Source organism: Leptosomus discolor, chromosome 27 (genome assembly GCF_034619465.1).
Source record: "Leptosomus discolor isolate bLepDis1 chromosome 27, bLepDis1.hap2, whole genome shotgun sequence".
NCBI lineage: Eukaryota > Metazoa > Chordata > Aves > Leptosomiformes > Leptosomidae > Leptosomus > Leptosomus discolor.
In genome coordinates this window covers 5876533-5889885 of record NC_141417.1, presented here as the reverse complement: position 1 = coordinate 5889885, position 13353 = coordinate 5876533, and positions in this window count along the sequence as shown.

Sequence of the window (13353 nt, the reverse complement as noted above, 5' to 3'; positions counted from 1 at the left end):
GAGAGTCTAATGGTGCAGCAGTAGAACCCACAGACGTTACAACCGTCCAGGTTCCAGCTGAAACGCAAGGGCAGTCAGAGCCAGCAGCAGTCGCCCCTGTGGAAACGAGGAAATCTAAGATGAAATCAGACCACTCAGTTAAGAAAGGAGGGCCCTCAGAACCTGCAGGCGAGCCAGTGGTTGAGATACTCACCGAGTCCCTGACGTATGACAGTCTCCGTAATCTGCACAAAGACATCGTACGGCGGGGGCGTGAGGCTTTTACAACCTGGTTACTTCGGGTCTGGGATCTTATGGGTACGGGTGTGCAACTGGATGGCAGTGAGGCAAGGAATTTGGGACCCTTGACTCAGGACTCAGGTGTCAATCTGGTATTTGTAAGGGAGCCGGGGACCCTTTCCCTCTGGGAGCGGCTTTTAATGAGTGTGAGAGAGAGGTTTGTCCACAGAGAGAGAATGCAGGAGCACCATCATAGAATGCGCTGGAAGACCCTTGAGGAAGGGATCCAGCAGCTGAGAGAAGTGGCAGTATTGGAGGTACTCCTTGGGAGGGATGGACAGCATGGTAACGACCCTGACAAAGTCAAGTGCACAGGGCAAATGTTGTGGAATCTGGCAAATCTAGGGCCATCTGAATACTCCACCTTCATTGCAATGATTAATGCAGATAACGACCGAGAGACAGTGGGTTCTGTCACGAGCAAGCTTAGAAATTTTGAAAGCATGATCAATGGCCCAATGCAGGCTAACGTTTCTGCTGTGATTAAGAGCCTACAAGAGGAGATGAGGGAAATAAAGGAGGAGGTGAGGAGGAGCAGTTCCCATTTGGCACCGGTACAAGTCACAGGCCCCAAAGTCGGAGCCCAACGTCCCCCAGCTAGAGGGAGAGGGTACACCCCACGAGCTGAGCTATGGTACTTCCTGCGCGACCATGGGGAAGACATGGGAAGGTGGGCTGGGAAACCCACTTCTGTCCTGGCAGCACGGGTGCGTCAACTCAAGGAGGGAAACACTAACCGGGGGAGTAACACTAAAGTGAAGGTAGCCTCAACCTCCCAGGACCGAGCTGCCAGATATTACAGAAGGGAGGATGATCTGACAGATCCCCTTGAAGGAACCTCTAGTATGTATGTCCAGGAAGGAAATGGTAACCAGTGCTAGAGGGGCCCTGCCTCTAGCCAGGGAGAGGCACGGGAAAACCGGATATTTTGGACGGTGTGGATCCGATGGCCTGGCACGTCAGAGCCACAAAAATACAAAGCGTTAGTTGATACTGGTGCGCAGTGTACCCTAATGCCATCGGGACATGTGGGGGCAGAACCTGTTTCCATTGCCGGGGTAACGGGGGGAATCGCAGCAATTGACTCTGTTGGAAGCCGAGGTGAGCCTTACTGGGAAGGAGTGGCAGAAACATCCGATTGTGACTGGCCCAGAGGCCCCGTGCATTCTGGGCATAGACTTCCTCCGGAACGGCTATTACAAGGACCCAAAAGGTCTCAGGTGGGCATTTGGGATAGCTGCTGTGGAGGCAGAGAGCATTAGGCAATTGAACACCTTGCCCGGACTATCAGAAAACCCATCTGCAGTAGGACTCTTGAAGGTGGAAGAGCAACAAGTGCCGATTGCCACCTCGACAGTGCACCGCCGGCAGTATCGGACGAATCGAGATGCCGTGATCCCCATCCACAAAATGATCCGCGAGCTGGAGAGTCAAGGGGTGGTCAGCAAGACCCACTCACCCTTCAACAGCCCCATTTGGCCTGTGCGCAAGTCTGACGGAGAATGGAGATTGACTGTGGACTATCGTGGCTTGAATGAAGTGACTCCACCGTTGAGCGCTGCCGTGCCGGACATGCTGGAACTCCAGTACGAGCTGGAGTCCAAGGCAGCAAAGTGGTATGCCACTATTGACATTGCCAATGCTTTTTTCTCCATTCCTCTGGCAGCAGAATGTAGGCCTCAGTTTGCCTTCACCTGGAGGGGCGTACAGTACACCTGGAACCGACTGCCCCAGGGGTGGAAGCACAGTCCCACCATCTGCCATGGACTGATCCAGGCTGCACTGGAAAAGGGTGAAGCTCCGGAACATCTGCAGTACATCGATGACATCATTGTGTGGGGGGGAACACAGCAAAGGAAGTATTTGGGAAAGGAGAGAAGATCATCCAGATTCTCCTGGAAGCTGGTTTTGCCATCAAGAAGAGCAAAGTCAAGGGACCTGCCCGAGAGATCCAGTTCCTGGGGGTAAAGTGGCAAGACGGACGGCGTCAGATCCCCACCGAGGTCATCAATAAGATCACTGCGATGTCTCCACCAACCAGCAAGAAGGAAACACAGGCTTTCCTAGGCGCCATAGGTTTTTGGAGACTGCACATTCCTGAGTACAGCCAGATTGTGAGCCCTCTGTACCTGGTTACCCGCAAGAAGAACGATTTCCACTGGGGCCCTGAACAGCAACAAGCTTTTGCCCAAATCAAGCGGGAGATCGCTCATGCGCTAGCCCTTGGCCCAGTCAGGACGGGACCAGAGGTGAGGAACGTGCTCTACTCTGCGGCCGGGAACAATGGTTTGTCCTGGAGCCTTTGGCAGAAGGTGCCTGGAGAGACTCGTGGCCGACCACTGGGATTCTGGAGTCGAAGTTATAGAGGGTCTGAGGCCAACTACACTCCCACAGAGAGAAGGAAATCCTAGCAGCCTATGAAGGAGTCCAAGCTGCCTCGGAAGTGATTGGCACCGAAGCACAACTCCTCCTGGCACCCCGACTACCGGTGCTGGGGTGGATGTTTAAAGGAAAGGTTCCCTCCACCCACCACGCCACTGACGCCACATGGAGCAAATGGATTGCCCTCATCACACAACGCGCCCGTATTGGAAAGCCAAATCGCCCTGGGATTTTGGAGATCATTACGAACTGGCCGGAAGGTGAAGACTTTGGCCTCACTGACGAAGAGGAGCAGGAACAAGTGACGCGGGCTGAAGAAGCTCCACCGTACAACCAACTACCAGCAGAGGAAACACGATATGCTCTTTTCACTGACGGTTCCTGTCGCATCGTAGGGATGAACCGGAAGTGGAAAGCAGCCGTATGGAGCCCCACACGACAGGTCGCACAAGCTACTGAAGGAGAAGGTGGATCAAGTCAACTTGCTGAACTCAAAGCCGTTCAACTAGCCCTGGACATTGCTGAAAGAGAGAAGTGGCCAAAGCTCTACCTTTATACTGATTCGTGGATGGTAGCCAATGCTCTGTGGGGCTGGCTGGAAAGGTGGAAAAAGGCCAACTGGCAGCGTAGGGGAAAACCAATTTGGGCTGCTGATGAGTGGAAAGATATTGCCACTCGGGTAAAGAAGCTACCTGTGAGGGTCCGTCATGTAGATGCTCATGTCCCCAGGAGTCGGGCTAACGAAGAACATCGTAACAATGAACAGGTAGATCAGGCTGCAAAAATAGAGGTGTCCCAGATAGACTTGGATTGGCAACATAAAGGAGAGTTGTTCTTAGCTCGATGGGCCCATGATGCCTCAGGCCATCAAGGCAGAGAGGCCACTTATAAATGGGCACGGGACCGAGGGGTGGATCTAACCATGAACAGTATCTCCCAGGTTATCCAAGACTGTGAGACCTGTGCTGCGATCAAGCAGGCCAAGCGGGTGAAGCCTCTGTGGTACGGCGGACGATGGTCGAAGTACAGGTATGGGGAAGCCTGGCAAATTGACTACATCACTCTTCCCCAAACCCGTCAAGGCAAGCGCTACGTGCTGACCATGGTGGAAGCAACCACTGGGTGGCTGGAGACCTACCCTGTGCCTCATGCTACCGCCCGGAACACCATCTTGGGCCTGGAAAAGCAAGTTCTTTGGAGACATGGCACCCCTGAGAGAATCGAGTCAGACAACGGGACACATTTCAAGAATAGCCTCATAAGCACTTGGGCCAGAGAACATGGAATCGAATGGATATATCATATCCCTTATCATGCACCAGCTGCCGGGAAAGTTGAACGGTGCAATGGGCTACTTAAGACTACCCTAAAAGCACTTGGAGGAGGGACTTTCAAAAATTGGGAACTGAACTTAGCAAAGGCCACCTGGATGGTCAATACCCGAGGGTCCATCAATCGAGCTGGTCCTGCCCAGTCTGGACCCTTGCACACAGTGGACGGAGATAAAGTCCCTGTGGTACACACGAGAGGTATGTTAGGAAAGACTGTTTGGATTAATCCCACATCAGGCAAAGGCACACCCCTCCGTGGGGTTGTTTTTGCTCAAGGACCTGGTTACACTTGGTGGGTAATGCAGAAAAATGGGGAAACCCGTTGTGTACCACAAGGAGACCTAATTTTAAGTGAGAATTCTGTGTAAGGTTTCATTGTGTATATATGTATCTGTAAGGGGGCATTGGGTTGGGTACGGTGTAGATGGTAATAGAATAAGGGGTGGATTATGTCCTGGGTTACAGTGTAAAATGTGCCAAAAGAAAAAAAAATATATTCTATTACCATCTTCAGGAGCTGTTGAGACCAGGTGGGGCGGTGCTCCCTGCCTCCCCCCCTCTGGACTATCTCCTGTTACTGGGCACAACAATGCCTTATCGCCTGACCCATCGGTAACTCGCTCCTGGGCTATCTCCTGTTCATGGCCCATCAAGGAACTGCCTCACGACTCCCCATCCCATTGTGAGATGCTCCGCCCGGGGAGGGGGGGGGGAAGGAGCCAAGCAGTCCATGCCAAATAAAAACGGAGATTTTTGAACACCCTAGCAGCCTTTCTTCCACTGGATTCCCAGAGGAGCTTTTCCCCCCACTGGAGTTCCAGAGGACGAGAGCTACCTGCCGACCACTGGACCTTCGGAGGAAGACCAGACTCTTTTACCTGATTGCTGCTTCCACAGAACTACACCCATCGCTTCAGGAGGACTGCAGCCAGCATCTTATCGGACTGCTACTGCCACCCTAACAGGGTGTCAGGTTGTATTCCTGACTCTGTCAGTATAAACCAGTGGGTTGTTTGGTTTTTTCCCTGCCTTGTGTTATATATATATTAGTAAAGAACTGTTATTCCTATTCCCCATATCTTTGCCTGAAGGCCCGTTAGTTTCAAAATTATAATAGTTTGGAGGGAAGGGGGTTGCACTCTCCATTTCAAGGGAGGCTCCTGCCTTCCTCCACAGTCACCTGTCTTTTTCAAACCAAGACAGATTTTGGCGCCCAACGTGGGGCTCGAGGGCATCGAGAGATAAAGGAATAACGGTTTTTGTGCATTGGATATAGATTCCTTGTTAAGTGGCATCATGTGGGCTAGCTTATCCCGGTTCGTGTGGCATGTGGTGGTGGCTGTATTTCTCCCATTTGCAGGCCCTTATCTAAACATGGGTCCTATAACTAAGGCTACCGTGACTGTTATCCAGTTTGTTTTATGGATTAATAAGGTGAGGAATTCATGGCTTATTAACTTCCTCTGGAAGGCGGGCACATGGATTCGGAGCTATCAAACACTAAATGTATGCTTTTGGGGTTACTTTAATAATGGTACCTACTGTGAGGAAATGATACCGGGAGAAGCTTTCTCCCAACCCCTAACCCAGCTCTTTGGGTCTACTCCACCAGTTTTCGAAGGATTCAGAGCTTTCCTAAGTGCTAATGATATCATACAGTGGCCGGTGTTGCTGATAATCCTGTTTTATTCAGTATTCAGAGATCAGGGGAGATTGGCTTGGATAACTACCCTGACTAGGAATGCTGCTCCAGAATCTGACCCTGCCTCACAGCTCACATCAGAAATGAACCACTCGGATTGGGTGAAGGAGATACGTGAGATGGGCCAGATGCTGAAGGAGTGCATTCTCTCAGCTGCTGGGAATCCCTCCTCCTGCCTTGAAGAGGGAGAGTCTAATGGTGCAGCAGTAGAACCCACAGACGTTACAACCGTCCAGGTTCCAGCTGAAACGCAAGGGCAGTCAGAGCCAGCAGCAGTCGCCCCTGTGGAAACGAGGAAATCTAAGATGAAATCAGACCACTCAGTTAAGAAAGGAGGGCCCTCAGAACCTGCAGGCGAGCCAGTGGTTGAGATACTCACCGAGTCCCTGACGTATGACAGTCTCCGTAATCTGCACAAAGACATCGTACGGCGGGGGCGTGAGGCTTTTACAACCTGGTTACTTCGGGTCTGGGATCTTATGGGTACGGGTGTGCAACTGGATGGCAGTGAGGCAAGGAATTTGGGACCCTTGACTCAGGACTCAGGTGTCAATCTGGTATTTGTAAGGGAGCCGGGGACCCTTTCCCTCTGGGAGCGGCTTTTAATGAGTGTGAGAGAGAGGTTTGTCCACAGAGAGAGAATGCAGGAGCACCATCATAGAATGCGCTGGAAGACCCTTGAGGAAGGGATCCAGCAGCTGAGAGAAGTGGCAGTATTGGAGGTACTCCTTGGGAGGGATGGACAGCATGGTAACGACCCTGACAAAGTCAAGTGCACAGGGCAAATGTTGTGGAATCTGGCAAATCTAGGGCCATCTGAATACTCCACCTTCATTGCAATGATTAATGCAGATAACGACCGAGAGACAGTGGGTTCTGTCACGAGCAAGCTTAGAAATTTTGAAAGCATGATCAATGGCCCAATGCAGGCTAACGTTTCTGCTGTGATTAAGAGCCTACAAGAGGAGATGAGGGAAATAAAGGAGGAGGTGAGGAGGAGCAGTTCCCATTTGGCACCGGTACAAGTCACAGGCCCCAAAGTCGGAGCCCAACGTCCCCCAGCTAGAGGGAGAGGGTACACCCCACGAGCTGAGCTATGGTACTTCCTGCGCGACCATGGGGAAGACATGGGAAGGTGGGCTGGGAAACCCACTTCTGTCCTGGCAGCACGGGTGCGTCAACTCAAGGAGGGAAACACTAACCGGGGGAGTAACACTAAAGTGAAGGTAGCCTCAACCTCCCAGGACCGAGCTGCCAGATATTACAGAAGGGAGGATGATCTGACAGATCCCCTTGAAGGAACCTCTAGTATGTATGTCCAGGAAGGAAATGGTAACCAGTGCTAGAGGGGCCCTGCCTCTAGCCAGGGAGAGGCACGGGAAAACCGGATATTTTGGACGGTGTGGATCCGATGGCCTGGCACGTCAGAGCCACAAAAATACAAAGCGTTAGTTGATACTGGTGCGCAGTGTACCCTAATGCCATCGGGACATGTGGGGGCAGAACCTGTTTCCATTGCCGGGGTAACGGGGGGAATCGCAGCAATTGACTCTGTTGGAAGCCGAGGTGAGCCTTACTGGGAAGGAGTGGCAGAAACATCCGATTGTGACTGGCCCAGAGGCCCCGTGCATTCTGGGCATAGACTTCCTCCGGAACGGCTATTACAAGGACCCAAAAGGTCTCAGGTGGGCATTTGGGATAGCTGCTGTGGAGGCAGAGAGCATTAGGCAATTGAACACCTTGCCCGGACTATCAGAAAACCCATCTGCAGTAGGACTCTTGAAGGTGGAAGAGCAACAAGTGCCGATTGCCACCTCGACAGTGCACCGCCGGCAGTATCGGACGAATCGAGATGCCGTGATCCCCATCCACAAAATGATCCGCGAGCTGGAGAGTCAAGGGGTGGTCAGCAAGACCCACTCACCCTTCAACAGCCCCATTTGGCCTGTGCGCAAGTCTGACGGAGAATGGAGATTGACTGTGGACTATCGTGGCTTGAATGAAGTGACTCCACCGTTGAGCGCTGCCGTGCCGGACATGCTGGAACTCCAGTACGAGCTGGAGTCCAAGGCAGCAAAGTGGTATGCCACTATTGACATTGCCAATGCTTTTTTCTCCATTCCTCTGGCAGCAGAATGTAGGCCTCAGTTTGCCTTCACCTGGAGGGGCGTACAGTACACCTGGAACCGACTGCCCCAGGGGTGGAAGCACAGTCCCACCATCTGCCATGGACTGATCCAGGCTGCACTGGAAAAGGGTGAAGCTCCGGAACATCTGCAGTACATCGATGACATCATTGTGGGGGGGGAACACAGCAAAGGAAGTATTTGGGAAAGGAGAGAAGATCATCCAGATTCTCCTGGAAGCTGGTTTTGCCATCAAGAAGAGCAAAGTCAAGGGACCTGCCCGAGAGATCCAGTTCCTGGGGGTAAAGTGGCAAGACGGACGGCGTCAGATCCCCACCGAGGTCATCAATAAGATCACTGCGATGTCTCCACCAACCAGCAAGAAGGAAACACAGGCTTTCCTAGGCGCCATAGGTTTTTGGAGAATGCACATTCCTGAGTACAGCCAGATTGTGAGCCCTCTGTACCTGGTTACCCGCAAGAAGAACGATTTCCACTGGGGCCCTGAACAGCAGCAAGCTTTTGCCCAAATCAAGCGGGAGATCGCTCATGCGCTAGCCCTTGGCCCAGTCAGGACGGGACCAGAGGTGAGGAACGTGCTCTACTCTGCGGCCGGGAACAATGGTTTGTCCTGGAGCCTTTGGCAGAAGGTGCCTGGAGAGACTCGTGGCCGACCACTGGGATTCTGGAGTCGAAGTTATAGAGGGTCTGAGGCCAACTACACTCCCACAGAGAAGGAAATCCTAGCAGCCTATGAAGGAGTCCAAGCTGCCTCGGAAGTGATTGGCACCGAAGCACAACTCCTCCTGGCACCCCGACTACCGGTGCTGGGGTGGATGTTTAAAGGAAAGGTTCCCTCCACCCACCACGCCACTGACGCCACATGGAGCAAATGGATTGCCCTCATCACACAACGCGCCCGTATTGGAAAGCCAAATCGCCCTGGGATTTTGGAGATCATTACGAACTGGCCGGAAGGTGAAGACTTTGGCCTCACTGACGAAGAGGAGCAGGAACAAGTGACGCGGGCTGAAGAAGCTCCACCGTACAACCAACTACCAGCAGAGGAAACACGATATGCTCTTTTCACTGACGGTTCCTGTCGCATCGTAGGGATGAACCGGAAGTGGAAAGCAGCCGTATGGAGCCCCACACGACAGGTCGCACAAGCTACTGAAGGAGAAGGTGGATCAAGTCAACTTGCTGAACTCAAAGCCGTTCAACTAGCCCTGGACATTGCTGAAAGAGAGAAGTGGCCAAAGCTCTACCTTTATACTGATTCGTGGATGGTAGCCAATGCTCTGTGGGGCTGGCTGGAAAGGTGGAAAAAGGCCAACTGGCAGCGTAGGGGAAAACCAATTTGGGCTGCTGATGAGTGGAAAGATATTGCCACTCGGGTAAAGAAGCTACCTGTGAGGGTCCGTCATGTAGATGCTCATGTCCCCAGGAGTCGGGCTAACGAAGAACATCGTAACAATGAACAGGTAGATCAGGCTGCAAAAATAGAGGTGTCCCAGATAGACTTGGATTGGCAACATAAAGGAGAGTTGTTCTTAGCTCGATGGGCCCATGATGCCTCAGGCCATCAAGGCAGAGAGGCCACTTATAAATGGGCACGGGACCGAGGGGTGGATCTAACCATGAACAGTATCTCCCAGGTTATCCAAGACTGTGAGACCTGTGCTGCGATCAAGCAGGCCAAGCGGGTGAAGCCTCTGTGGTACGGCGGACGATGGTCGAAGTACAGGTATGGGGAAGCCTGGCAAATTGACTACATCGCTCTTCCCCAAACCCGTCAAGGCAAGCGCTACGTGCTGACCATGGTGGAAGCAACCACTGGGTGGCTGGAGACCTACCCTGTGCCTCATGCTACCGCCCGGAACACCATCTTGGGCCTGGAAAAGCAAGTTCTTTGGAGACATGGCACCCCTGAGAGAATCGAGTCAGACAACGGGACACATTTCAAGAATAGCCTCATAAGCACTTGGGCCAGAGAACATGGAATCGAATGGATATATCATATCCCTTATCATGCACCAGCTGCCGGGAAAGTTGAACGGTGCAATGGGCTACTTAAGACTACCCTAAAAGCACTTGGAGGAGGGACTTTCAAAAATTGGGAACTGAACTTAGCAAAGGCCACCTGGATGGTCAATACCCGAGGGTCCATCAATCGAGCTGGTCCTGCCCAGTCTGGACCCTTGCACACAGTGGACGGAGATAAAGTCCCTGTGGTACACACGAGAGGTATGTTAGGAAAGACTGTTTGGATTAATCCCACATCAGGCAAAGGCACACCCCTCCGTGGGGTTGTTTTTGCTCAAGGACCTGGTTACACTTGGTGGGTAATGCAGAAAAATGGGGAAACCCGTTGTGTACCACAAGGAGACCTAATTTTAAGTGAGAACTCTGTGTAAGGTTTCATTGTGTATATATGTATATATGTATCTGTAAGGGGGCATTGGGTTGGGTACGGTGTAGATGGTAATAGAATAAGGGGTGGATTATGTCCTGGGTTACAGTGTAAAATGTGCCAAAAGAAAAAAAATATATTCTATTACCATCTTCAGGAGCTGTTGAGACCAGGTGGGGCGGTGCTCCCTGCCTCCCCCCCTCTGGACTATCTCCTGTTACTGGGCACAACAATGCCTTATCGCCTGACCCATCGGTAACTCGCTCCTGGGCTATCTCCTGTTCATGGCCCATCAAGGAACTGCCTCACGACTCCCCATCCCATTGTGAGATGCTCCGCCCGGGGAGGGGGGGGGGGAAGGAGCCAAGCAGTCCATGCCAAATAAAAACGGAGATTTTTGAACACCCTAGCAGCCTTTCTTCCACTGGATTCCCAGAGGAGCTTTTCCCCCCACTGGAGTTCCAGAGGACGAGAGCTACCTGCCGACCACTGGACCTTCGGAGGAAGACCAGACACTTTTACCTGATTGCTGCTTCCACAGAACTACACCCATCGCTTCAGGAGGACTGCAGCCAGCATCTTATCGGACTGCTACTGCCACCCTAACAGGGTGTCAGGTTGTATTCCTGACTCTGTCAGTATAAACCAGTGGGTTGTTTGTTTTTTTCCCTGCCTTGTGTTATATATATATTAGTAAAGAACTGTTATTCCTATTCCCCATATCTTTGCCTGAAGGCCCGTTAGTTTCAAAATTATAATAGTTTGGAGGGAAGGGGGTTGCACTCTCCATTTCAAGGGAGGCTCCTGCCTTCCTCCACAGACACCTGTCTTTTTCAAACCAAGACAGATTTTGGCGCCCAACGTGGGGCTCGAGGGCATCGAGAGATAAAGGAATAACGGTTTTTGTGCATTGGATATAGATTCCTTGTTAAGTGGCATCATGTGGGCTAGCTTATCCCGGTTCGTGTGGCATGTGGTGGTGGCTGTATTTCTCCCATTTGCAGGCCCTTATCTAAACATGGGTCCTATAACTAAGGCTACCGTGACTGTTATCCAGTTTGTTTTATGGATTAATAAGGTGAGGAATTCATGGCTTATTAACTTCCTCTGGAAGGCGGGCACATGGATTCGGAGCTATCAAACACTAAATGTATGCTTTTGGGGTTACTTTAATAATGGTACCTACTGTGAGGAAATGATACCGGGAGAAACTTTCTCCCAACCCCTAACCCAGCTCTTTGGGTCTACTCCACCAGTTTTCGAAGGATTCAGAGCTTTCCTAAGTGCTAATGATATCATACAGTGGCCGGTGTTGCTGATAATCCTGTTTTATTCAGTATTCAGAGATCAGGGGAGATTGGCTTGGATAACTACCCTGACTAGGAATGCTGCTCCAGAATCTGACCCTGCCTCACAGCTCACATCAGAAATGAACCACTCGGATTGGGTGAAGGAGATACGTGAGATGGGCCAGATGCTGAAGGAGTGCATTCTCTCAGCTGCTGGGAATCCCTCCTCCTGCCTTGAAGAGGGAGAGTCTAATGGTGCAGCAGTAGAACCCACAGACGTTACAACCGTCCAGGTTCCAGCTGAAACGCAAGGGCAGTCAGAGCCAGCAGCAGTCGCCCCTGTGGAAACGAGGACATCTAAGATGAAATCAGACCACTCAGTTAAGAAAGGAGGGCCCTCAGAACCTGCAGGCGAGCCAGTGGTTGAGATACTCACCGAGTCCCTGACGTATGACAGTCTCCGTAATCTGCACAAAGACATCGTACGGCGGGGGCGTGAGGCTTTTACAACCTGGTTACTTCGGGTCTGGGATCTTATGGGTACGGGTGTGCAACTGGATGGCAGTGAGGCAAGGAATTTGGGACCCTTGACTCAGGACTCAGGTGTCAATCTGGTATTTGTAAGGGAGCCGGGGACCCTTTCCCTCTGGGAGCGGCTTTTAATGAGTGTGAGAGAGAGGTTTGTCCACAGAGAGAGAATGCAGGAGCACCATCATAGAATGCGCTGGAAGACCCTTGAGGAAGGGATCCAGCAGCTGAGAGAAGTGGCAGTATTGGAGGTACTCCTTGGGAGGGATGGACAGCATGGTAACGACCCTGACAAAGTCAAGTGCACAGGGCAAATGTTGTGGAATCTGGCAAATCTAGGGCCATCTGAATACTCCACCTTCATTGCAATGATTAATGCAGATAACGACCGAGAGACAGTGGGTTCTGTCACGAGCAAGCTTAGAAATTTTGAAAGCATGATCAATGGCCCAATGCAGGCTAACGTTTCTGCTGTGATTAAGAGCCTACAAGAGGAGATGAGGGAAATAAAGGAGGAGGTGAGGAGGAGCAGTTCCCATTTGGCACCGGTACAAGTCACAGGCCCCAAAGTCGGAGCCCAACGTCCCCCAGCTAGAGGGAGAGGGTACACCCCACGAGCTGAGCTATGGTACTTCCTGCGCGACCATGGGGAAGACATGGGAAGGTGGGCTGGGAAACCCACTTCTGTCCTGGCAGCACGGGTGCGTCAACTCAAGGAGGGAAACACTAACCGGGGGAGTAACACTAAAGTGAAGGTAGCCTCAACCTCCCAGGACCGAGCTGCCAGATATTACAGAAGGGAGGATGATCTGACAGATCCCCTTGAAGGAACCTCTAGTATGTATGTCCAGGAAGGAAATGGTAACCAGTGCTAGAGGGGCCCTGCCTCTAGCCAGGGAGGGGCACGGGAAAACCGGATATTTTGGACGGTGTGGATCCGATGGCCTGGCACGTCAGAGCCACAAAAATACAAAGCGTTAGTTGATACTGGTGCGCAGTGTACCCTAATGCCATCGGGACATGTGGGGGCAGAACCTGTTTCCATTGCCGGGGTAACGGGGGGAATCGCAGCAATTGACTCTGTTGGAAGCCGAGGTGAGCCTTACTGGGAAGGAGTGGCAGAAACATCCGATTGTGACTGGCCCAGAGGCCCCGTGCATTCTGGGCATAGACTTCCTCCGGAACGGCTATTACAAGGACCCAAAAGGTCTCAGGTGGGCATTTGGGATAGCTGCTGTGGAGGCAGAGAGCATTAGGCAATTGAACACCTTGCCCGGACTATCAGAAAACCCATCTGCAGTAG